Source organism: Schistocerca serialis, chromosome 9 (assembly GCF_023864345.2).
Source record: "Schistocerca serialis cubense isolate TAMUIC-IGC-003099 chromosome 9, iqSchSeri2.2, whole genome shotgun sequence".
Classification (NCBI taxonomy): Eukaryota; Metazoa; Arthropoda; class Insecta; order Orthoptera; family Acrididae; genus Schistocerca; species Schistocerca serialis.
The window spans coordinates 377,177,284-377,201,933 of record NC_064646.1 but is presented as its reverse complement, the minus strand read 5'-3'; the positions used below and the strand labels follow the sequence as shown (position 1 = coordinate 377,201,933).

Sequence of the window (24,650 nt, the reverse complement as noted above, 5' to 3'; positions counted from 1 at the left end):
AGAAAACTTGGATATCATGGTCGAGCGGCTGCTCATAAGCCACACATCACGCAGGTAAATGCCAAACGACGTTTCTCTTGCTATAAGGAGCGTAAATATTGGGCGATTGAACAGTGGAAAAACGTTGTGTGGAGTGACGAATCACGGTACACAATGTGCCGATGAGATGGCAGGGTGTGGGTATGGCGAATGCCCGGTGAACGACATCTGCCAGCGTGTGTAGTGCCAACAGTAAAATTCGGAGGAGGTGGTGTTATGTTGTGGTCGTGTTTTTCGTGGAGGGGACTTGCACTCCTTGTTGTTTTGCGTGGCACTATCACATCACAGGCTCACATTTGAGGAGTTCGGGGATGGTGATTGCATTCTTTCAACACGATCGAGGACCTATCCATAATGCACGGCCTGTGGCGGAGTGGTTACAAGACAGTAACATCCCTGTAATGAACTGGCCTCCACAGAATCCTGACCTGAATCTCATAAAAGACCTTTGGGATGTTTAGGAACGCCGACTTCGTGCCAGGCCTCACCGACCGACATCGATACCTCTCCTCAGTGCAGCAATCCGTGAAGAATGGGCTGTCATTCCTCAAGAAAGCTTCGAGCACCTGATTGAACGTATGCCTTCGAGAGTGAAACCTGTCATCAGTGCTAAGTGTGGGCCAACAACATATTGAATTCCAGTAGTACCGATGGAGGGTGCCACGAATCTGTCAGTCATTTTCAGTCAGGTGTCCGGATACTTTTGATTACATAGTGCATATTAGGAAATTATTTTGTTACTATTAAATTAACAAAGAAGTTAAGTTCATCTAGTGATTACTCGAACGTCTTTCACTGTTGTTCAGTACTATGCAAGCTGTCTTCCAATATCACATTCTGCGTAGGAATTATAATTACGGCAAGATTTTCTTCCTCGTCGTATTTAAATGAAAGGAGTTCCTCGCAAACGGAGACGAGCAGAATATCCTTTCAGGTCACTCTGCCTACTAACATGAAAAAGCTTCGCAATAAAACGCTGAATCTACCCGAATTTTATTTTTACACAATTTTGTTTCTGGATCAAATAAAAACTCGACTTTGGTTCAATGCTATTTGAAGTGGGCACATTGCTAATCGGCAGGTGGAAACCGAATGGAAGATTATGTAGCGATTTTTTTCGGTCTCATTACGCTGGAGGGATCATATATACTCCATCTAACAACAACAGTGAAACACTCAGAAGACATGACCAGATGTCATTGTAATTTAGCGCACTTACACATCATCGGCGGACGTGTGACTGACTAGAGTTGGAAGTCTCTGTGAGGTAGTACTGCCGGGAGAGGGCATTAGTGTTGTTCGTGTGTAGTGTTTTTACGAAACCTGATTGGGTAGACAAGGAGTGTGAAGATCGCCAGCTGTTGAGAGACATAGAGTACGACATAGAGATGCCTCTTGTACGTGTGAGACAGCGTTATCGGCACCCGGCAGAGTCTTACATGGACTTCACTGTTGGCTGATTGGTCGCATCGTGCAGTATTCATACCCACATTTTTGGAGCATTCGGAAGTGACAGTGGCCACATGTTGGATTTAATGGAACCGTGAGAGCACGCATACCCGTCGACAAGGTTCAGGTCGACGACCTCTGACTACCACAAAAGAGAATCGCCGTATTGTGCGCCAAGCAGGTAATGACCCCTTGCAACATCATGTGTAATTCCACACCGTCCGTCGGGTACTAGTAGCAGCAGAACTAGAGAACTGTTGTCACCAAAACAGAAACGGCTGCGTCTGGAGGGGCACTATGAGCAGGAACAAAAGATCACTGATGAACCCCGTCGTATTGTTCTGGGCGAGGAATCGCAATTCTGCAGTAGTGCGGATGACCATCGTCGGTGAGTGTGGCGGCAGCCTGATGGGCAGCCCTATTCTTCCAATGTTTTAAAGAACCACAATGGTACTGCTTCTGGCGTCATGGTGTGGTGACCCATCTGGTATCACTTCACGTCACTGAGGGAACTCTGATGGCACAACGCTGCGTCACGGACATCCTGCCTTCTCATGTGTTACCTCTCATGTGACAGTGTCGCACAGCTCGCACACACGTGGCACGTGTCTCTACGAACTGTCTATGTGGTGTTGAGATACTTTCGTTGCCAGCAATATCCCTAGATATGTCTCAAACTAACGTGCGTGGGATCATCTTGGATATCAACTCCGTCCCAGTGACAGTGCCCAGAATATATAGAACCAGTTATATCATCTATGGACCAGCTTACCTCACGAGAGTATAAAAATGGCTGTATCACATCCTTCCCATCTGAACCAGCCATTTATCTAGACCAGAGAGGGTACAACTTCATACTCTAATTGAGTTCCTGCTGTCAAGTTATTTGTAAATTGAACACGATTTAGTTATTTCTGAGATAATATCAAATACCCCTCCAACAGTGAAGCTTCGTTTCTTTTTCTCCTGCACTTCAGTTTGCTTCATTTTTTTTCAGACAGTGTAAGTATAATCTTCAGTTTCCGTACGAGATGTCAATCGCTGGTTCCACGACGATAATTCATAGACTGAAGAAGGTATCTAAATTATGCTTATCATATGGATGTCCAGTTGTACCAGTTGTGTGCCGAATATTCCTTATTGATGTGAATAAGGTCACACCGCAGAAGAACATCGAGCGTGGGTGTAGCCTGGAGGCTGTAATTGTTCTCGGCACGAAGTAAATATTTGCCAGCTTTGCCTCATTTACAATTTTGACATTAGAATAGGTTTCTGAAGGGTTTACATGAGAGTTGTAGGGTGGCAGTCCACAATTTTTACACCACGACGTTTTTCATACGTTTCGTAATCTAAATCTCATTTTATTGTTGTCGGATACAGCAAAAACCTGAAGAACGTTGTTGTAAAGCATAAAATTGTTTGCGTTGCAATGTGTTTGTTATGTCAGTGTGTAATTATTTCCCTAAGATTGTCTTATAGTAAGCTGCATAATGCATAAAATTAATTTCGTTCATAATTTTGTATCTACTTCTTGCGAAGAGCTGTATATTGTATAGATAATTTTCAGAAAACTGATCTGTGTTTCTTGTATTACTATCTAACTTGCATTACATTTCAATTTATAAAACGGGCTAACAATTACTATAAGGTGTGATATTCATAACAAGGTTATGAATTAAGTGTGTAATTGTGTATTACATTTTTGTTGGTTTGTATTTTGGTGCTAACAAAGAGTCTAAAACAGCACATTGATTTCGCCTAGTTCGAGGAATTTGAAAGAAGCATAACGAACTACAATTTCCCTAGTGTTTTATTTACTGCCGCTTAATCGGTTTATAATCAATATGGCTCATCGTCATAGGGGGAATACTTTCTTTGAAAACGATAGTAACTTTTATTTTTACACAGGTAGTAGCGTATAACCTGTCGGTTTCACATTCTCTTGCGGAAAAGGTTTCTTTGAAGCTTTTTGCATCTGAAACAGCATTCTGCCTTAGAATAATGCATAGCTTTGTTTAATTTTTAAAGCCTATGAGTGCTGAAGATTGCTGGATGCCCAGAGATCATATGGAATATCTCGAGTCCGAATTGAGACGACTGTGACAAGAGAGGTCAAGTGAGAAAATGCTATAATAAGGACAGTGACTCGAAGTCGTAACATCTAATCGTAAAGTAAAATAATGAAATACAGTTTTTGGTTTTTCTGGTAATGTTTCACTGTTTTTATGAAAGTCGTCACAGAATTAAATGCTTTAACTTAATGTTCATTTCAAAGAAAATGAACAGTAGGGATTTATTTTCTCGCATGATATCGTATATACCGTTCATGTAACATGCCTTGGTCCTCCACGGTTGTGTGGCATGACGGAGCATGTTTACTAAGATCAGTTAAGACTGGCATTCCTTAGACTAGCAAACCTTACAAGGACCACGTATGACAATGTAATATCACCAAAAGTAATTAAGTTTCCAACCTAACAGCCAGGAGTGCCTTTTACTGTTTCTTCCAGAATGTGCTCAATGCCTACGTCATCCGATATATTCCTGGTACCTACAGTGAACCAGGAAACCAAGCAATGGTAAATATTTACAGTAAACTTATTTCCTCATATTTACAAAATATTATATTGTACCATTAAAATGTGTTAACTGTGAACTGAAAGTAATGGTTATGTAAGCAGTGCAGGGTGAAATGGAGTGATATGACCCAGGAAGTTCAGAGCGTCGTGAGGTACATACTTGACAAGGGAACTGCAATAAACATTCGATATCGCAGCACATCAGACAGGTTTCACAATGGAATAGCTGAGTCCCCATGGTGCCACCAGCCTGAAATAAATCAGGACCGCTCACAAGATAAAAGGGGAGCTACGTCATCAAATGGACATCTCAGTGGCTTTGGTGCAATGCAACACAGAAAGAACATAAATCGATTTCTACGGAAACTTCAGGCAGAAATGATAAGGAGCATTTAGTCGCAAAATGTGTAGATGGCGGCTGTGCCTTAGCCGACAGCCGAGTGTAAGGTGGTCCTTTTGCACATGGAGGAGATGGCGGAGCCCTCTCGCTGTGTAAGTGGTGACTGTGGTAGTGACGATAGCCAAAGGCAACACAGCCTCCTTTCCACGAAGAAGACGGCAGGGCCATCTCAGACAAACAGACCTGAGAAATAAAGACACCAATCAGGTAAGGGCGTTTTCGAAAAAGGGTACTGGACCACTGAAGGCAGTGTGACCAGGCAAGGCCAAGTTCGTGGTGAAACGTTCAGGACCAGATCACAGGGACGCCTGTGACGTCCAACTGAAGGCACACAGAGGGTGCAATTAGCGTGCACAAGATGCTGGAACAAGGTCGTGTAAAGTGCCCAGTGAGGAGACTGCAAGACATGCTATGTGGTGGCAATACAGGCTGGGCAAAGGACATCAGCAGTGCCCTGGCAACCAATGGAGGATAAGTGCTTGAAACACATGTAACAACCAGGATGTGAAGACCCCAAATGGGCCAACTAGGTAGCAATGGCTGGAGAGGACAAGGTGCCACTGCCACAGCCATGGGAGCTGTGAAAGCCAGAGATAGGGATGCTGGGGCTAGAGGCTCACACTGGGGGCACCAGAGTGGGGGATTGTGCTGCTGATGATTTAGAACCAGTGCATCCAAAACCTGTGGCACTGCAAGTGTGGCTGCTGGAGCCAAAGGAACTGGAGCTGGTGGTATCAGAGCCAGTGGCACTGGAAGCTGTAGATGCTCTGAGGCCAGTGGTGATGGCGCCAGCTGTGATGGGGACCAAGAGGGACGATGCTGGGTCTGAAAGTGAAAGCTCTAGACAAATTCCCCAAGAGGTCATGAATGCCCTGTCAACAGCAGTAAGAGTAGCTCAAGGTAGCGAGCCACCCTTGGACGGAAGATGTACTGTGGCTGTAGAAGAAAGTGCAAGCAGGACTCATTACAGCTAGTGGAGGGCTGCTACCAGGCAGAGAGGGAGTTGACCTGGGAAACATAAGCCATGCAGGCCATCTCAAGAATGCATAATAAGACTACAGAAGTTGGAGAGACCTGGTGTGGCCAGGTATTGCAGCTAAACTTCCACAACTGGTGTACAGCAGATGCAAAGGCGTTTGTGCGGCAGCATGTGACGACTGCAATGAAATAGGTCCTGATACCGTGACCAAGTCAGGGTGGCCATAGTCACATTCCTGCAGAAAACGGTATGCGCACCTTGAATATGCGTGTCAGAGAAGAAGTAGAGAATGTGAGACAAGCGAGACTTGCGCCATGTTGCGTGGTACCCTGGAAGGGGAAGCAGGAGTCTGAGGATGCGAGCTGAATGTTGACAACAGGCAGGAGACCAAACCAAAGGCAACATGTCAAGAGGGAACAAGGCACCGTCAGCTGAGTGAGCAGAGGACAGAGTTTTAAATGAACACGCCATCATTTGACTGTGTTGATATTAATTACCACCCAGGTTTTGGCCTTGTATGCCATTTCAAGTAACTGAGTTTATGTCAATTACTTGAAAACGACATAAAACGCAGATACCTGGGTCATAATTAAATAAACAACGATACAGTCAAATGGCAGCGTATTAATTTAAAACTTATTGTATGACTGTTGTTCAGCAACGTCACAAACTGTTTAGGGGACATAGTGTGATCAGTATCCCATTGAGGAGCAGACATAATGAATAGAACTAGAGTCAAAGGAGCAGGAAGTGCAGACTAGGAGGAGAGTGTGAAGTAGACCAGTAGCTTGTGGGCTCATGGTGTTTTGATGTAGACTGGTAGGTTGTGGGCTGGTGATTCTTGGCTAGTTTCGTGCATGCTGGCAGGGTGCAAGCCAGCCATATGCAAGGTGGCAGTTTGTGAGCCAGTGGTGTGTGAGTCAGCAGCATGCATAGGGGCAGCATGTGGCTGAGTGAAGTGTATTCCAGTGACATGTAGGCTGGTGGTACATGTGCCAGTGGTGTGCAGGCTGGTGGTATGCAGGCTGGTAACATGTAAGCTGGAAACTTGTGGAATAATGGCATGTGGGCTGGGTGGGTATGGGCTGGCAGTGAGGAGAGCGCTGGTAGTGCTGGAAACTGAAGAACTGACACTAGGGCAGGTGTTGACAGATGAGGGCACATCAAAGCAGGAGTTTCAGGACTTGGATGCAGCTGCAATGGAGCAGGAGATTCCAGAGCAACAGGAGACAGAGAAGGAAGCTTTGGAGATAGAGACAACAGAGCAGCAGACTCTGGAGCAGGAGCACCAGACTAGGTGGCACTGGAGAAGAGGGCAACAGAGCAGGGATGGTGGAGGTTTTGACAGGTTCACAGGGCTGGAATGGCAGGAGCCAGAGGCGCAGGAACTGGGGTCGCTGGAGAAGGTGGCGACATAGCTAGAAGCATGGTAACCAGTGGCGCTGCAGCTGGTGTAACCAGAGCCAGAGGCGTCAGACCTTTGGTGCTGAAGCTGATTGCAGTAGAGCCAGTGGTGCAAGTCCAGTGGGGCCACAACCAGTTGTGTCAGAGCTGGTTGTGCTGGAACCATGAGCACCAAAGCTTTAGGTGCCACTGCCACAGCCATGGGAGCTGTGAAAGCCAGAGATAGGGATGCTGGGGCTAGAGGCTCGCACTGGGGGCACCAGAGTGGAGGATTGTGCTGCTGATGATTTAGAACCAGTGCATCCAAAACCTGTGGCACTGCAACTGTGGCTGCTGGAGCCAAAGGAACTGGAGCTGGTGGTATCAGAGCCAGTGGCACTGGATCTGGTGGCACTGGAAGCTGTAGATGCTCTGAGGCCAGTGGTGATGGCGCCAGCTGTGATGGGGACCAAGAGGGACGATGCTGGGGCAGGGGAACTTTGGCAAAGAGCGCTGGGATAGTGGGCGCAACTGAGTTGGGCACCAGAGAATTGGGGACCATGGCACAGAACACCAGGCTAGGAGGTACTGGAGCAGTGAGCACTGAAGCAGGGTACACTGGGTTAGGGGGTGCAGGAGCGAGGTTATATGAGGCAGCACAAAATGCTGGTGTGTGAGGGGCAAAGGGGCCAGAAGCCAAAGTTCTAGAGGTGCACGGAGTGAAACGGTCAGAAAAACAAAAATCTATGGAGGTGTGTCGTTGCAGTGAGGAAGTTAGCCATAAATCCAAAGCAATGTCGAATTTTGAAGGAAATGCAGATAGAACTGGTGGGTGCTAGGTGGCACACAGGAAGTTGTGCTGTCCCGTCCATTGCATTTGGGTGCATCGATAGTGAAGAGTGTTGTGACAATCGAGCAATGTCTTGGGCCAGTTGGTGCAACTGGTGACTCCATAACGGGCCAAGCTTCTGGAGTTCTGACATGGAAGAAGCAAAAGCGCAAGTGAAACGAAAGAAGAAACGCGAAACAAAGTCTAGTATCAAAAGGAAGCAATAGGGTGAAATGAACTGGGTAAAGTGCAAAGTTGTGATAGTACAAGACAGAATCAAGATGAGAAATGGAAAAAAGATAGGGAAGAGGAGACAGGAAAAATACCTGGTTGAGCATTGGACTCTGGGGTCAAAGTGTCAGAAGCAAGATGTAGCCAGGTGAGAGGAGAGCAGACCTTAAATAAAATAAATTTTCATCTCATTGCAATTTTGTTGTCATGTAGTAGGTGATGTCTGATTCTGCACAGCATATGAAAGAGTCTCAGACGTCTTTAAGATGCTGGGGGAGGGTGGGGGGGAAGGATGGTGTCCAGTATGCGGCCCACATGGTGCGCCATGTGGTTCTGACACAGATTGGCCAGAGAACGCTGACAGGGTGACATCAGCAGATGAGAGACACATGTTGGAACCAAAGGTGGCCACCAGTATGTAGGATGCAAGCAAGCAAGGTAGCAACAGCTGGAGAGTAGTCGATGGCAGCTGCACCCAAACATATTTGTGCTAGATGAAAGTCCCGAGAGGCCATTAGATGCCATGTCAGCAGCAGTAACAGGAGCCCATCAAAACAGCCAGACTTGGAAGGAAGGCTTCCTATGGCTGCAGGTTTCTGGCTGAAGGTGCAAGCAAGCAGCTGCTGACGTAACAGGCTGGTGAACAAGAGGTGTGATATCCTGGTCCGATGCAAGAGGGAAAGAATGGCGCTAATCAAATGAATTCTTACATATGGCAGAATGTGCCAGTGCATGTGCCTGTCGAAAAAGGTGGTGATAACCTGCAATGGGTGAGATCCACAATGAGTATGGAGGTGACCTGAGAGAGGAACGGTGCTCCTGCAGTTTGGACCACCTATCCACAACAGGCTGAAGAGAAGGTCAAACCAATGGCAACTTGTTAGAAAGGGACAAGGCATGGACAGCAAGATCGACAGGAGAGTGAATGTTGTCACCACTGAAGTGAGAAGGACGACATGGACAGGAGGCAAAGAAGCAGGAAGCACAAGGGATGGCAGAGTATGGGCCGATGGTGTGCAGGCCACTGGTATGTGGGCTAGTTACATGCAGGCTGGTGGTGTGTGAGCTGGTTGCACGTCGACAGGAGGAATGCATGCCAGTGGAGTGCAGGCCAGTGATGAAGAGATAGCCAACAGTGGCGAGATCTGAAGAGGTGGTACCAAGCCCAGTTGTGCCAGTGGGAGATGGCGAAGCGGCTCTGGAGCAGGAAGCTCTGGAGCAGGAGGCGATAGCGCAGAAGGCGATGGAGGAGGTGGTGATGTGGCAGGTGGAGTCGGAGCAGGAAGCAGTGGACCATGAAGCACTGGAGCTAGAGTCGCAAACAGGGCCGGAAGTGCGCCAGAGAAGAAGCTGTTGTTGGGAGCTGCCACTTTTATATCAGAGGAGGAAGCACTACATTTTGATCAGCAGAGGAACAGAGGCTTGGAGGCCGGAAAATGTCAGGAGAGAAACATTGGAATGAACAGGACCATAAAGGAGGTGGCTCGTATCAGCAAGGCAGGTGGGCCGTGAATCCAAGACATTGTTGAATTCTGAAGGGATCAGGAGCAAGAGCCTTAATTACTTTTCCCTTAGCCTTAGCTTGTTTTGCCTCTAAGCAAATTCCTTTTCATTTTGCTGAAGGAGTGCCTGAATTAGTTCAGGGTTTAATATTGTTGATGGGCCATCACAGGAGTTAGGTGGTGTTCAGGAACTTCTGTGCACAATGGAGTCGCTGTGTGGTTCAATGTCAAATAATGCAACTGTTGACCTCGTAACAGCCCAAGCAGCAGGAGCGACAGTTCCATGTGGAAGAAGCCATGGAAGAACAAGAAACGAGACCACAGAATACAACATGAAAGAGGGTCCAATATCGACAAGAGAAGTGGATGCGTGATGGAATAAGGAAGAAAGCTGCGTTATCATGAGTTAGATACAAGGATAACTAGGGAAAAGTAGGCAGAGAACAGAAAATGAAAGAGTAATACTATTTGGTTGAGTACAGGATATGGCATGAAGCCCTGGAAGCAAAACAGTCATTGGCGGTGAGACGAGGGAGTACAGCAAAAACGAAAAACAAAAAAAAAAAGAGCGGTTACCTTATCGTCTCTTTAGTGTCCCATTGTGGCTGATGTTGGTTCTGGATAGCAACTGAAACAGTAATGAAGGAAACTAAATGTCGTCCTGATTAGCCGAGAGTTTGTCACTAACTCAATCATAGTTCCTAAGGTGCAAGGTGCGTACACTATCGATTGCCACGAAGAAACACCGCTGAAGGCAAAGTCTGCATAGGGCGCACCAGCGGTGTCTTAGGCGCTGGCTAGCGGCGACGAGTCCTACGGAATATATTCGAGGACTACCGATGTGGAACGTTGAGACTGCAATTCACATTGATTGGAGATTAGCTGGGCGGTGTCCTATACAGGCCGCCCATCAGAGGAATACCAGGAAGTTGTCTAGCATCACGTACTCACGGAAGCGGGCTGGTGCCGGCTGTATCCGGCGGATGTGGCGCCTTCAAATACAGCAACGGCTGCCACAGCCAAGATGAGCTGCGTCTGAATTGCAGGCGTCTTGATAGGGCGGCAACCCGCAGCACCCTGGTGTGCGGCCTCTGTTATGAGGCACCAGCCAGATGCCGCGATGTGTGCCCAGGGAGTGTCAAAGGTGCATCATTGTTTACAGTGCATACGAGTAAGCTTGTAGATAACGTTAGATCCGCCAAGAGGCTACTACAAAGTGGTATGGTTGTCGATAAGAATGTGCAATGCCGGAAGACTGTAGCTACAGCAGAAACATCTGCACAGGACTGACGAATGGTGCCTAGACTGGCAATTGACACTCAGCGTACATGAATGTAACAAATTGCGCATACATACAAGAAGAAGTCTCCTACAGTACAATTGCGCAATTGGTCACAAAAAGCTGGAAATAGTAACTACCGTAAAATACCTAGGAGTGGCTCTGAGCACTATGGGACTTAACATCTGAGGAGGTCATCAGTCCCCTAGAACTTAGAACAACTTAAACCTAACTAACCTAAGGACACCACACACATCCATGCCCGAGGCAGGATTCGAACCAGCGACCGTAGCGGTCGCTCGGCTCCAGACTGAAGGGCCCAGAACCGCACGGCCACTCCGGCCGGCTTATGCATGTTCTGTCTGCAGGTTTCTCTTTAGTTTTATAGGCTTCAAGCTGTCGTTGGCTGAAATCTCTAAGCAAAGAACACATTGTGGTTGTTCCTCATTATTCAAAAAAATGCTGGTAAAGCCTAATTTCAGATAATCAACTTGGTATTTACGCTCTTTGGTTTGGCGTTTAGAAGTAACAACGGTCGATGCGAAATAATGTACTTTGATTAAATTCAATCATTTTCCTTATTAGAATTGCATATCTTTAAGGAGAAGATACACTCTGTGAATCATTTCCACGCAATCTCCTGTTACCACTGCAAATCAGCCACTTGTACAACGACAAGGTGGAGCATGTATGACTTTATTTTAAATTCGGTTAGCTATTTTCACTGAACACGCATTAGAATTCAACTTCAAACTAAAATATCTTTGAACTGAATCCGGACTTCTGGCTGAAATCGAGTGGACAGTCACAATGGCTATGATTAAAAGTCTATTCTTGCAGCCAATGCTGCAAGGAAGTGGCGGTCACACTGTCAAACGGCTATGCTTTAAAATGATTGGTAAGTAGCTAATTCTGCCGTTGTTCGGTGACTACGACTGTCTGACACAATATTACTAGCTACTTTTCTCGATGTTCCTGCTGCCAGGATCCGGCGGTTAGTTCTTGTGAAATGAGGGAGCAAATTAACAATGGGGGAGCTTTCGAATTTGGTTGGTGAGAAATGACAATCTGACATTAGCAATATTTTTTCACCGGAAGTGCTTTATTACATAATATGAAATATAAGTATTTTAGTGAAAGCTGGTGACCTCCTCTATTCTCTTACTCTATGCGTCCCTCACCCCCCCCCCCCCTCCGGCCTTCCCCACACCTGGAGGGTGGCTGATCTATGGACTGAGAAGTAAGATGCGCAGAACGGGGCTTCTGACGCTAACTTATATCGACACTAGCAGTGAGACTACTATAGTACTGTGAATTTTGTACCTGCAAGTCTTAGGTGTCTCAGTTTTAATTTACATGATTGGAATGAACATGCCTTAAATGTTTTAAGAGGTAAGTACAAGGGTGAAACTTCGTGGCAGATTAAAACTGTGTGCCGGATCGAGACTCGAACTCGGGACCTTTGCCTTTCGCGGGCAAGTGCTCTACCAATTGAGCTACCCAAGCACAACTCACGCCCCGTCCTCACAGTTCTGATTCCGCCAGTACCTCGTCTCCTACCTTCCAAACTTCACAGAAGATCTCCTGTGAGCTGTCTCCGCAATATCCTTTCTTCCAGGAGTGCTAGTTCTGCAAGGTTCGCAGGAGAGCCTCTGTGTAGTTTGGAAGGTAGGAGACGAGGTACTGGCGGAATTAGAGCTGTGAGGACGGGCCGTGAGTCGTGCTTGCGTAGCTCAGTTGGTAGAGCCCTTGCCCGCGAAAGGCAAAGGTCCCGAGTTCGAGTATCGGTCTGGCACACAGTTTTAATCTGCCAGGAAGTTTCATATCAGCGCACACTCCGCTGTATAGTGAAAATTTCGTTCTAAGTACAAGGGTGTTTCGTTTTTTTTTGCGACTAGTTTCACAGCTCCGCTGTCACTGTTGTTGGTTACAAGAGGAGGAAGTCACCGTATATTTTAGGCTTTGTACTGCATTTTCATATTACTGCGTCTCTGTTTTTGCAAATTATGTTGCAGTGACGTTGCGAAATGACTTCCTAGTATGCGATAGTAAAAGTGTCGCGACAAATGACATATTTGGAGATATGTTACGTAGCATATTATCAGTTTCTCTTGCTTTGAAATACGGAGAGGAAGTCCATCTCTTCCTACTTTCAGTTATAGTCTTTTCAGTCGATGTTCACATAAATCGCAAAAAATTATTCACACGTTATACAAAGCTTATGAATACTGAAGATAAGCACTGAAGATGATTAACAGGAAGAACATCTGAAGATGAACATTGCTCGAAAAGTGTATATATTCGACGAATTCACTGCTAGCATACTCCGATTCTGCCGAATTTATACATTTACGTCGCAAATTGTATGAAAACACAGTTTGACAACGCAGTGCTATAATTTGAAGCCTGTGCGTTTGTTTTGTCAGGCCGCAGCTGCCTGGATGCTCGGGGGCCCACGTGCGACGCCTCTCCACAGCCCGACACCGAACTGACGCTGCTCACCAGGGCCTCCACCGGTGAGTCACTTTTTCTCCAACTCGCACCTATTATTGTGCTTTCTTTCTGCCTTTACATTATTTATGGACCATATGTTGAAAACAATAGACTGGCTGGGTGAGATTAAGATATGTGAATACAAAATAAGCAGTCTTGCATATGCGGATGATAGTTGTGATGGCAGATTCGATTGAAAGTTTGCAAAGTAATAATTCAGAGCTAGATCAGAAATGTAAGGACTATGGTATGATGATTAGCATCTCCAAAACGAAAGTAATGTCAGTGGGAAAGAAATATGAACGGATTGAGTGCCAAATAGGAGGAACAAAGTTAGAACAGGTGGACGGTTTCAAGTACTTAGGATGCATATTCTCACAGGATGGCAACATAGTGAAAGAACTGGAAGCGAGGTGTAGCATAGCTAATGCAGTGAGCGCTCAGCTACGATCTACTCTCTTCTGCAAGAAGGAAGTCAATACTAAGACTAAGTTATCTGTGCACCGTTCAATCTTTCGACCAACTTTGTTGTATGGGAGCGAAAGCTGGTTGGATTCAGGTTACCTTATCAACAAGGTTGAGGTTACGGATATGAAAGTAGCTAGGATGATTGCAGGTACTAGTAGATGGGAACAATGGTAGGAGGGTGTCCACAATGAGGAAATCAAAGAAAAACTGGGAATGAACTCTATAGATGTAACAGTCAGGGCGAACAGGCTTAGATGGTGGGGTCATATTACACGCATGGGAGAAGCAAGATTACCCAAGAGACTCATGGGTTCAGCAGTAGAGGGTAGGAGGAGTTGGGGCAGACTAAGGAGAAGGTACCTGGATTCGGTTAAGAATGAGTTTGAAGTAATAGGCTTAACATCAGAAGAGGCACCAATGTTAGCACTGAGTAGGTGATCATGGAGGAATTTGCTCCAGACTGAACGCTGAAAGGCATAATCAGTCTTAAATGATGATGATGATGATGATGATCAGCTTTCACTTGATGGTGAGACATACATTTATTAACTGGATCTGTCTACTCTTTCCTACACCTAGCTTGCTTGGATATCTGTTCCACTAACGTTTCATTACACTTCCATGCACTCCATCTTGGCAACTACATTCATGGTACTTTACCATCTCGTTAAACTCCTACCTGGTTTCATCCATACATAACACGTCCTTATATCTTACTTATATTGTTCCCAAATTCGTTTACTCTTCCTTTTGTTTCCAATCCTGATAAGCTGTCATCACCAACAAATCCCGTAAACCCTACAACTACATACACTTTTTACCCCGCTCCCAACGGAACTTCAATCGACTCCCTCATATAGACATTAAAGTGCGTCGTAATGTTTACCTATCCTGTCAGCTTTAAGACTCTTCCCTGTATCCGCGCTACAGCCGGTCTTCTACCTTCCGTCCCCATATTTCCCTATACCTGTTGTCTTTATACCAAGGCTCAGCACACACCCAATTCTTCTATCCCATTTCTGTTTCCAAGTATGCATCTACGTTTACAAAACACTGGATTCCTTTGCTTGTACCCGCTCACTATTCGGTACAGAATGTCCAGTCGTTCTTTTCCTATTCTTGCCGTTTTCCCAATGAAATTCCTTCAGCTATCAACTAATAACTGCCTCTTTTCAAGATCGTTCCCTTCCTGCGTCAATTTTTTACTTTTTTTACGTTTCATTATTAGATTTTCCTTTGGAATCGAGAAATATCTTGAACTATAGTTTTTAAAAATATAATCAACGAGAATTATGTTTTAAATTATTTTATAAGTAATGTAAATCTCATTTTAACTGCACCTATAAATGTTTTTGATACATACTGGTTCGAGAAGTAAAAAGTTAGTACTACCGACGGTTCACTACACTTCATGCACTTTGAAAGGAGTGAAAAAATCAATAAGGGAAAAACAAACCAGGTCTCCAGACGATAATTTTTTAGCTGAAGTAGTGTTTCACATTATCCTTTGTAGTATATAATCTTCACAAAAACACTGCAATATTCCCTTTTATTCTTTTCAATAGCTCTACCATTATTTATACATACAAAACACGACAAATTTTAGCTCGTTATCTATAATAATACAGCTAATAAGTTTAATTTTGGATACTTGTTGATCATAAATGACATGTTAATAGTGCCAACTCAACCCTGTTTTAATACGAATATACGCCACTTGCTGGCACACCTCTATCTGGATCGTCCCTAATTCACCAAATTCTTCAAACCTTCAACTAGACACGTGGGTGTCATTACCACAGTATTGTGCAAAAGTCTTTGAGGGATTGAGAAGGAATGTAACTTGTGTCTAGTTGAAGTATTTTGTCATTATTTCTCTTCCTAGAGAAAAGAATCCTGATATGAATGAGGACATTGTATACAGAGAGTAGGAGAACTTACAATATAAAAAAAATACAAAATAGAGACAAAGTGGAAACAAGTTCTACGAAACGAATTCACATTTGGGAATCCGGATTGACGCCAGCTGTTTGCGAGGCCTAAAAATTTTCACCGGACCGGGACTCATGCGTGCATGTCTGAAGGACACTGAAATAAAACAGGCACTATATAAAAACAGACATTGTATCCATCCGTGATGTATCCATGCCTCGACGGATTAAAATGGCGGTAAAATATTTGTCTCTCCCTGCGCAGGAGCGCCGGCCGGTGTGGCCGTGCGGTTCTGGGCGCTTCAGTCTGGAACCGCGTGACCGCTACGGTCGCAGGTTCGAATCCTGCCTCGGGTATGGATGTGTGTGATGTCCTTAGGTTAGTTAGGTTTAAGTAGTTCTAAGTGTGGTGTCACCGCCAGACACCACACTTGCTAGGTGGTAGCTTAAATCGGCCGCGGTCCATTTAGTACATGTAGGACCCGCGTGTCGCCACTGTGTGATCGCAGACCGAGCGCCACCACAAGGCAGGTCTCGAGATACGGACTAGCACTCGTCCCAGTTGTACGACGACTTTGCTAGCGACTACACTGACGGAGCCTTTCTCTCATTTGCCGAGAGACAGTTAGAATAGCCTTCAGCTAAGTCCATGGCTACGACGTAGCAAGGCGCCATTAGCCGTACATAGTTTGATAGCTATCGTATGAAATGTCTCATCAAGAATGCTGTATTCACATCAAAGAATAAAAGATAAGTATTCGAGGAGCTGCATACTTTTCTTATGAGAATTCACTACTTATCCTGTTCCAGAATTCACGCCCGTCTGCGTTAGATTTCGGCCTCCTCTATCTACAAGGTGTTGGCACATTTACCAACACATCACTAAGTTCTAGGGGACTGATGACCACAGATGTTAAGTCCCATAGTGCTCAGAGCCATTTGAGCCAACCTGCGCAGGAAACACGAAATGTGGAAGGGTAAGGTTGTGGACTCGGTGACATGGATGCTTGGAACGCGCTTAGACAGCGGGAATGGTTGTGGCGACCGCTCGCGCCAACCGGGAAATGCGGTTTCGAGTCCCAATCCTGCATAAATTTTCGTGTGTCGCAAACAGCTAAGGTCATTCTCCGGATTCGCAAAATGAGAATCCATTTCGTATAATGTACCACGGCTGTGATCGTCAGAAAAGTGTCTGCTCCTTCAGAGGTGCATGCATGTCTCAAGAACATTGTAATGTGAAAATACACTGTATAAACACAGACACTGTAACCATCCACGATGGAAAACAACTTCATATTACGAGAAGCGTAGCAAACGGTTTCAATTATCCTTGGCGTTTTCAACTTGCGTATCGAGACAGAAACGCAAACACTTAAAGTAAATTTCACAGAATAAACGAAGGAGAGAGTCGTACAAGTACTAAGCACAGGATTTTGTTAAACATTAAAATGATGAAGGATACTAGATATGAACTTTTCACTAACGAAGCTTTGATGTACCTTTCTGATAAAGAGGGATTAATGCGTTTTTCACTTTGGTGCAATGTCGATGTGTCATTAAGCAGAGGTGTGGGTTGCAAATCCTGCCTTGGCTGTAGGTATGGGTTTTAAATACGGCATTATTATACGTGGCCTACATGGTGTCCTATATGGTTTAGATCACAGAATGAAACGTATGGAAGTCTTTAGCATGAAGTGACTACTAAGAGTATGCTTCTATACCCGCAAGCTGTTGCTATGCCATGTCTTCGCTATACCTTTCTGCCTGTAGAGCTAGCCCCGCAAGGTATATAGGAGAAATTCTGTGAAGTATCATATGCGGTACAGTCGGAAGTGGGGTTGTGAGGATAGTTCAGTCGGTAAATCACTTGCCCGCGGAAGTCTTGTGTCCCAGGTTCTGGTTGAGGACCGACACACAGTTTTAATTTGGAACGAAGTTTTACTTCGAGAATGGTGTGAATATTTCGATGTAGATAGATTGAAACACTGATATGATTGCTATCAGGATTGAACAAAATGATATCAAAAGCAAGAAAAGAAACAAAAGAGATCTAATTGCGCTACTAGAGCAGGGAAGTGGTTGGAAGTGAACCATGATATTCGAGGACTCCAAAGGACAAGTAAAAGAAAATATTTGTATTATTGTATTACAGAATCACTATAAAATGTGGTGGAGATATAACAATTATATGAAAAAGAACTCGATGTTACAGTTAAGTAAAATGATCCGTGGGAAGCTGTTACAAGGAGAATGGGTAGCTAATGTGACTAGTGTTAAATTTTTTTGGAAATTTGTGGTAAGAGCCTGTAGGACCTAATTGGTGAGGTCAACGGTCCCTAAGATTACACACTACTTACTCTACCTTAAACTAATTTACGCTAAGGGCAACACACACACCCATGCCCGAGGGAGGACTCGAACCTCCGACGGGGGCAGCCACACGAACCGTGACAAGGAGCCCTAGACCGAACGGCTACCCCGCGCGGCCAATGTTTGGGGGCCTTTGTATTTAGTAGATGTACGAAGGTTAGAAGAAAATCACGAGATGCAGAACAGGAACAAACAGCAGAAATACTGATGAAATAAGAAAAAAATGAACATAGCAATGTTTTTGGTGCACAGTTCGGGAGGAACGAATGCCTTTCGATGCTGCTGCTATCAACGATAACCTGTTATTTATGTCAGTTGTGCTACGCGTGCGTCTATTCTGGACTGGGGCCGTTCCGTATGACGTGCACTGAGGTACGAACAGCGCTCAACCGCCGTTAGAGGAATAAACGACCTCATGCGTCACCGACATTTATGGCATCGACTTCTGCCCTTTACCTGAGAAGAGACGGCGTCGTTGTCGTGCAGAATGTCCGCAACGCTTCATTTGCTCCAAACACCATTCTGGCAAGTCAGTGAATGCGTCGTCGGACCGATGTGAAATCCTCCGACAGACGTACTTCCTTTTACAATGATTACGATAAAGGGCAATACAGTCATCCGGACGAATTTGGTTACAAACAAGTGCTAAGGAAGATATTTTCACTCTAAAGGCAAACATAACAGTTTCATTGAAATCCGAAAAATTTCGTCTTTTCCGTTTCCTTCTTCGTGACAGTATTTTGTTACAGGCAGGACTTTACCTTGTTCGTTTTCTGCTTCCTACCTGTTAAGCAGTGTAATTTCTTTCATGCATTCACTATTCATATTTGGTACTTACTGTTACATATTTCATGTCAAGGTTGCTGACATTATTTTCTTGAGGAAGCACTACAATTATTTTACAAGAAACTTATTTTTCCTGTACAATAGCGTAGTTTTTCTAGTTACCTTTCTTCCTTTTCGTTTTTGCTGAATACTTAGGGGATCTCGATGTCTTTAGGCTTGAAATTTAATTTCTTTTAGTCTTGGAAGAATTTTTCAAGATAGCACAGCAGAATGTACACTGAAAGATAAAAAAAAAATTCTGCACCATAAATGAGTGACGCAATTGGGTCAGTTGGTCACAAACGTGTATTCATACAGCCATCGATGGAAAGCTCAAAATTGTAAACTTTGTCAGCAGATGGATCAATGTGTGTTGCTGCAGGGCATTCGCACCATGCAGCTGGAATGATAGTAACCTGGGCACATGTCGATACCAGGTCATAAATTCTACCTCGTAGTCAGACGCGTGAACAGTATACGCAAACGTCAGTAGTTGAGAGCGGATGTGTAGTTGGGCTCAAAGAATCCGGTTGGTGTAACTGACAAAAGCTCGACATTTGAATAGGAGCGGTGCCACTATTCAACGATATTGGCAGGCAGGAATGGGTCAACCACTGCCGAAAACTGCGTCAAAAAAGAAGCGGTCGACCTAGACAGACGACAGAACGCTACAAACGAGCAATCGTCAGAGGGGCATTCAGAAACCCAGATTCATTTTTAGCATCTATCGGATGTGTAACCGGTGCTTCAGTGACCTCATGGACCACTAATAGTTTACTTTAGTTACGTTATGTTCCGTAGATCATTTTCACGATTATTTTATCGATATAATGTGGAACGAGTAGATTACAAGATACATGTACACACATGAATAGTGTTAATATTACTGAAATTTTAAGTTCTACAAATGCTACTACATTTAGAGGTACAATTTTTTTTTACCAGTTGTGAAACAGAAACTCGTCCATGGAATAGAAGGAGTTGTCCAAAAGAAATGATTTCAAGCTAGATTTAAAACTTGATCTACTACCTACCAGACACTTTATGTTGTTGGGCAAATGATCAAAGGCTCTTGTTGCTGAATAATGTACTCCGTTTTGAGCAACTGACAGCTTCAATAACTAATAGGAAAGATCATTCCTTCCTCGAGTGTTGTACATATGAACATCAATGTTCTTCGCGAATTGAGATGGATTATTTATAACGAATTTCATTAGCATATATATGTACTCTGATTGTTGTTGTTGTGGTCTTCAGTCCTGAGACTGGTTTGATGCAGCTCTCCATGCTACTCTATCCTGTGCAAGCTTCTTCATCTCCCAGTACCTACTGCAATCTACATCCTTCTGAATCTGCTTAGTGTATTCATGTCTTGGTCTCCCTCTACGATTTTTACCCTCCACGCTGCCCTCCAATACTAAATTGGTGATCCCTTGATGCCTCAGACCATGTCCTACCAACCGATCCCGTCTTCTGGTCAAGTTGTGCCACAAACTTCTCTTCTCCCCAATCCTATTCAATACCTCCTCATTAGTTATGTGATCTACCCATCTAATCTTCAGCATTCTTCTGTAGCACCACATTTCGAAAGCTTCTATTCTCTTCTTGTCCAAACTATTTATAGTCCATGTTTCACTTCCATACATGGCTACACTCCATACAAATGCTTTCAGAAATGACTTCCTGACACTTAAATCTATACTCGATGTTAACAAATTTCTCTTCCTCAGAAACGCTTTCCTTGCCATTGCGAGTCTACATTTTATATCCTCTCTACTTCGACCATCATCAGTTATTTTGCTCCCCAAATAGCAAAACTCCTTTACTACTTTAAGTGTCTCATTTCCTAATCTAATTCCCTCAGCATCACCCGATTTAATTCGACTACATTTCATTATCTTCGTTTTGCTTTTGTTGATGTTCATCTTATATCCTCCTTTCAAGACACTGTCCATTCCATTCAACTGCTCTTCCAAGTCCTTTGCTGTCTCTGACAGAATTACAATGTCATCAGCGAACCTTAAAGTTTTTATTTCTTGTCCATGGATTTTAATACCTACTCCGAATTTTTCTTTTGTTTCCTTTACTGCTTGCTCAATATACAGATTGAACAACATCGGGGAGAGGCTACAACCCTGTCTTACTCCCTTCCCAACCACTGCTTCCCTTTCATACCCCTCGACTCTTATAACCATCTGGTTTCTGTACAAATTGTAAATAGCCTTTCGCTCCCTGTATTTTACCCCTGCCACCTTTAGAATTTGAAAGAGAGTATTCCAGTCAACATTGTCAAAAGCTTTCTCTAAGTCTACAAATGCTAGAAACGTAGGTTTGCCTTTCCTTAATCTTTCTTCTAAGATAAGTCGTAAGGTCAGTATTGCCACACGTGTTCCAGTGTTTCTACGGAATCCAAACTGATCTTCCCCGAGGTTGGCTTCTACTAGTTTTTCCATTCGTCTGTAAATAATTCGTGTTAGTATTTTGCAGCTGTGACTTATTAAACTGATAGTTCGGTAATTTTCACATCTGTCAACACCTGTAATCTGTACTCTGATGGTGCAGTTAAAATACCTAACTCCTTGAGTAGGCACCTACATGACGTCCTTGGGTGAACACCACTACTTATTCTCACTGTTCTCTTTTATGCAATCAGTACTTTATGTCTAAGTGGTGAGTTACCACAGAAAACTATTCCGTAAGACATTATTGAGTGGAAATATGCAAAGTACGTTAGGAGACTAATCTGTTTATTACCAAGACTGGAGATTATACCAAGAGCGAGAGAAGCTGAACTTAATTGTTTGAGAAACTCAGTAATACACTTCTTCCAGTTCAAGTTGTCAAAAATGTGAACATCCAAAAATTTGGAGAAATCTACCCTATTAACTGAGACCTGTTCAAATGCTACATCAATTGTCGGTATGATTCTATTCGGTGTACAGAACTGGACATAGTGAGTTTTTTTCATAATTATGGGAGAGTCCATTTTCCGAGAACCACTTAATAATTCTTTGAAAGACACCCTTAACAATATTTCAGCTGCTTTTTCTGGAATGGGATTTAGTATAACATTCGTGTCATCTGCAAAAAGTACTAGTTCTGCTTGCTGCTGTGACTTATTAAACTGATAGTTCGGTAATTTTCACATCTGTCAACACCTGTAATCTGTACTCTGATGGTGCAGTGAGAGGTCATTCACATTAATAAGGAACAGCAGAGGACCCAAAATTGAACCCTGTGGGACTTCCTTTACGATAACTCCCTATTCACTAGAATTTACCACCCTCCAAAAATTATTTGTGTTATTTAGCACAACTGTTTGCTTTCTGCTCGTTAAGTATGATTCCAACCAGCTGTGTGGCTAGCCTTCAATTCCATAAAACCTGAGTTTCTCGAAGAGTGTGACATGATCCACACAGTCAAATGCCTTGAAAAGATCACAGAAATACCAAATGGTGGTTCACAGAAAAGAGGTTGGGCTCACGGCGCCCAGTGCGCCGACTGCCTTAGGCCACTGTACGCCATCAGATCCGTTTGAGTGGTGTCGGGCACATTCAGCCTGGAATCTAACTGACTAGAGTAGAATAGCATTTAGTTATGAATCCCACTTTGAATCGAATCCCAGTGCCCAGCGAAGACGCGTCTGGTGACGCCAGAGACAACTGTGGAATATCAACCTTACTGTCGCCCGCCTTACGTCCCGACAAAGAGGAATGATGCTCTGGGGTGTCATTTCGTTTCATAATAGGACCCTTTTGGTTGTCACCGGCAGCACCTTTACAGCAAAGCGATACGTCGACGATATTCTACGTCCCTTTTTGTTGCCCTTCACGGCGAGCCATCCTAGGTTACATTTCTGCAAGACAGTATTTGCCTGTACCCGGCGATAGCTTCTGCTGCTTGTCTTTGCGTTTGTCAAACCGTACGTTGGCCAGCAATGCCGCCAGGTCTTCACCAAATAAGAACGACTGGAGCAATATGAGCAGGGACCTACAAACAGCTCGGGAGTTTGACGATCTAATGCGCCAACTGGGCAGAATTTGGCACGATGTCTCGCAGGAGGGCTTCTAACAACTCTATCGATCGGTGCAGTGGCGAATAACTGCTTGCATAAGGGCCTGCGTTAGATCAACGCTTAATTGACTTGCTCAATTTGTGAATCTCTTTGTATTGAATAAATCATTCAATTTTTCTGAAGGTTTAATCATTTGTTTGCCTGTACAGATTTCCATCGCTTTCGGATAATCCCTTCGTTGTGCGTTTTTTTTTCTGTTTTAGAGTGTCTTTATAGAAGATCCTATATCACTTAATCGTGAAACTGCTAAAACCCCTTTTGTATATGTAGTTACATTGCCTACGTGATTCATCACATTGTGCTATAGTCCTCTGGAATAAACCAGCAAACATCAGAACTCATTCACTGAATTATTACATATACAGACTGTTTCAGAATCTTTGCATCGAAAATTTAGGAGTGATAGATCACGTCGTGGTGAACATCTGTTACTGGAAGTAAAATGTTCGTCGACGCTTACCGGCAACGCTAGGAGTCTTGTAGTATCCGCCGGTATGGGGCGACATGGTTCACGGGACTAGCAAGTCCAGTTACCAGGTGTGTTGCTTACTATGTATCCGTGTAAATTGGAAGAGTGATGTTTAATAAGAAAATCTTAAGAATGGGTGTATCTAAGTGGGAGAAAAACGTTATAGAAACGGAATAGGAAATTTAATTGGCTCGCCTATCACCTTTTATGAAAAGCAAATGACAGAATTATTAAGGAACAAACACTGCGTAACCACGCCGCAGAATACCAATAAAATGCAGCCTCTGAGAGGCAACAAGAACAAAATCCCACCTGACATCGCCAGTAAGCGTCAGCGAATATTTTGTGGCTAAGAAAAGTCGTTCACCATGACGTAATCTATCACCACTAGATGTACGATGCAAAGACTTTGAACTGTAATGTAACTTTGGCGGTGGTGGAATGGCCGCTACAGCAGTGGACTCCAGCAATGCAGGTTGTGAGTTCAGTTCCTGTTTGAGGCCAGGAGTTTTCTTCGTTTCAGTCCCTCCAGGTGCGCCCAAGGTCTATTCAGCCTGTTATCGGGGATCTTCCCTGGGGTTGAAAGGCAGAACCCTACAGAAGCGCTGGCCATCAATGTGGCCTGGATGCAGGTGTCGTGTACAGGAGAGAGTGCGAATAAATTTCGCACAGCTTGGTGGAAGTTACTGATGATAACTAATGCTGCTTCACCTAAAGCAAGGCGGGTGGGGAGGGAGGGAAAGGTCGGATGTGGAGGGGGCAACGAATTTGGCTCGCGAACCGTGGCCTGGCACAGGGCTCAGCCTCACTCCCTCCACAGTCACGCCTCCCTGTCTGAGGAAGAGGTGGAAACTGCAAACACTCCACATGTAAGTGACAATGTAGTCACACTGCGTACGTGACTTGATTTTATGTTCACATTTCCCATTAACATAAATCGCAAACAAAAATTTTTCATTATCATTAAATTATTTTTGTCGCGCTGAGAACAATATAATTTTTACCTGGTATAAAATTTTGTCATTCAGTCAGACGCAGACCATATGACTCATGTTCCCATGTAATTGTGACTTTTTACTTTTATAATCGAGAAAAGTGTTTCACACGCACATGTGGATTGAAATACGAGCGTTGTCCAGAAACTAAGTTCCGATCGGTCGCTAGATGGAAACCACAGTGAAAATCAGAAATATTTTATTTGCAAGAGTTAGTTACACTTTCCAGGTACTTGTCTACATAGTCGCCGCTCCGACTTAGACATTTGTCGGAGCGTTATACCAAATTTCCAACACCACCATCATAGAAGGCAGCAGCCTGTGCTTTCCGATAATTCTCTACGCTGGTCTGTA

The 24,650-nt window shown here is 44.2% G+C and overlaps 1 long non-coding RNA gene across 1 annotated transcript in view; it reads left to right on the top strand.

Annotated features, from left to right (window-relative positions):
* Nucleotides 1–24,650, top strand: part of LOC126419108 (uncharacterized) — a 266,337-nt gene that overhangs the window by 16,151 nt on the left and 225,536 nt on the right. The window contains exon 2 of the long non-coding RNA XR_007575936.1: nt 13,097–13,186. This is a non-coding gene — a long non-coding RNA (uncharacterized LOC126419108). The remainder of the gene's footprint in view (nt 1–13,096; nt 13,187–24,650) is intronic.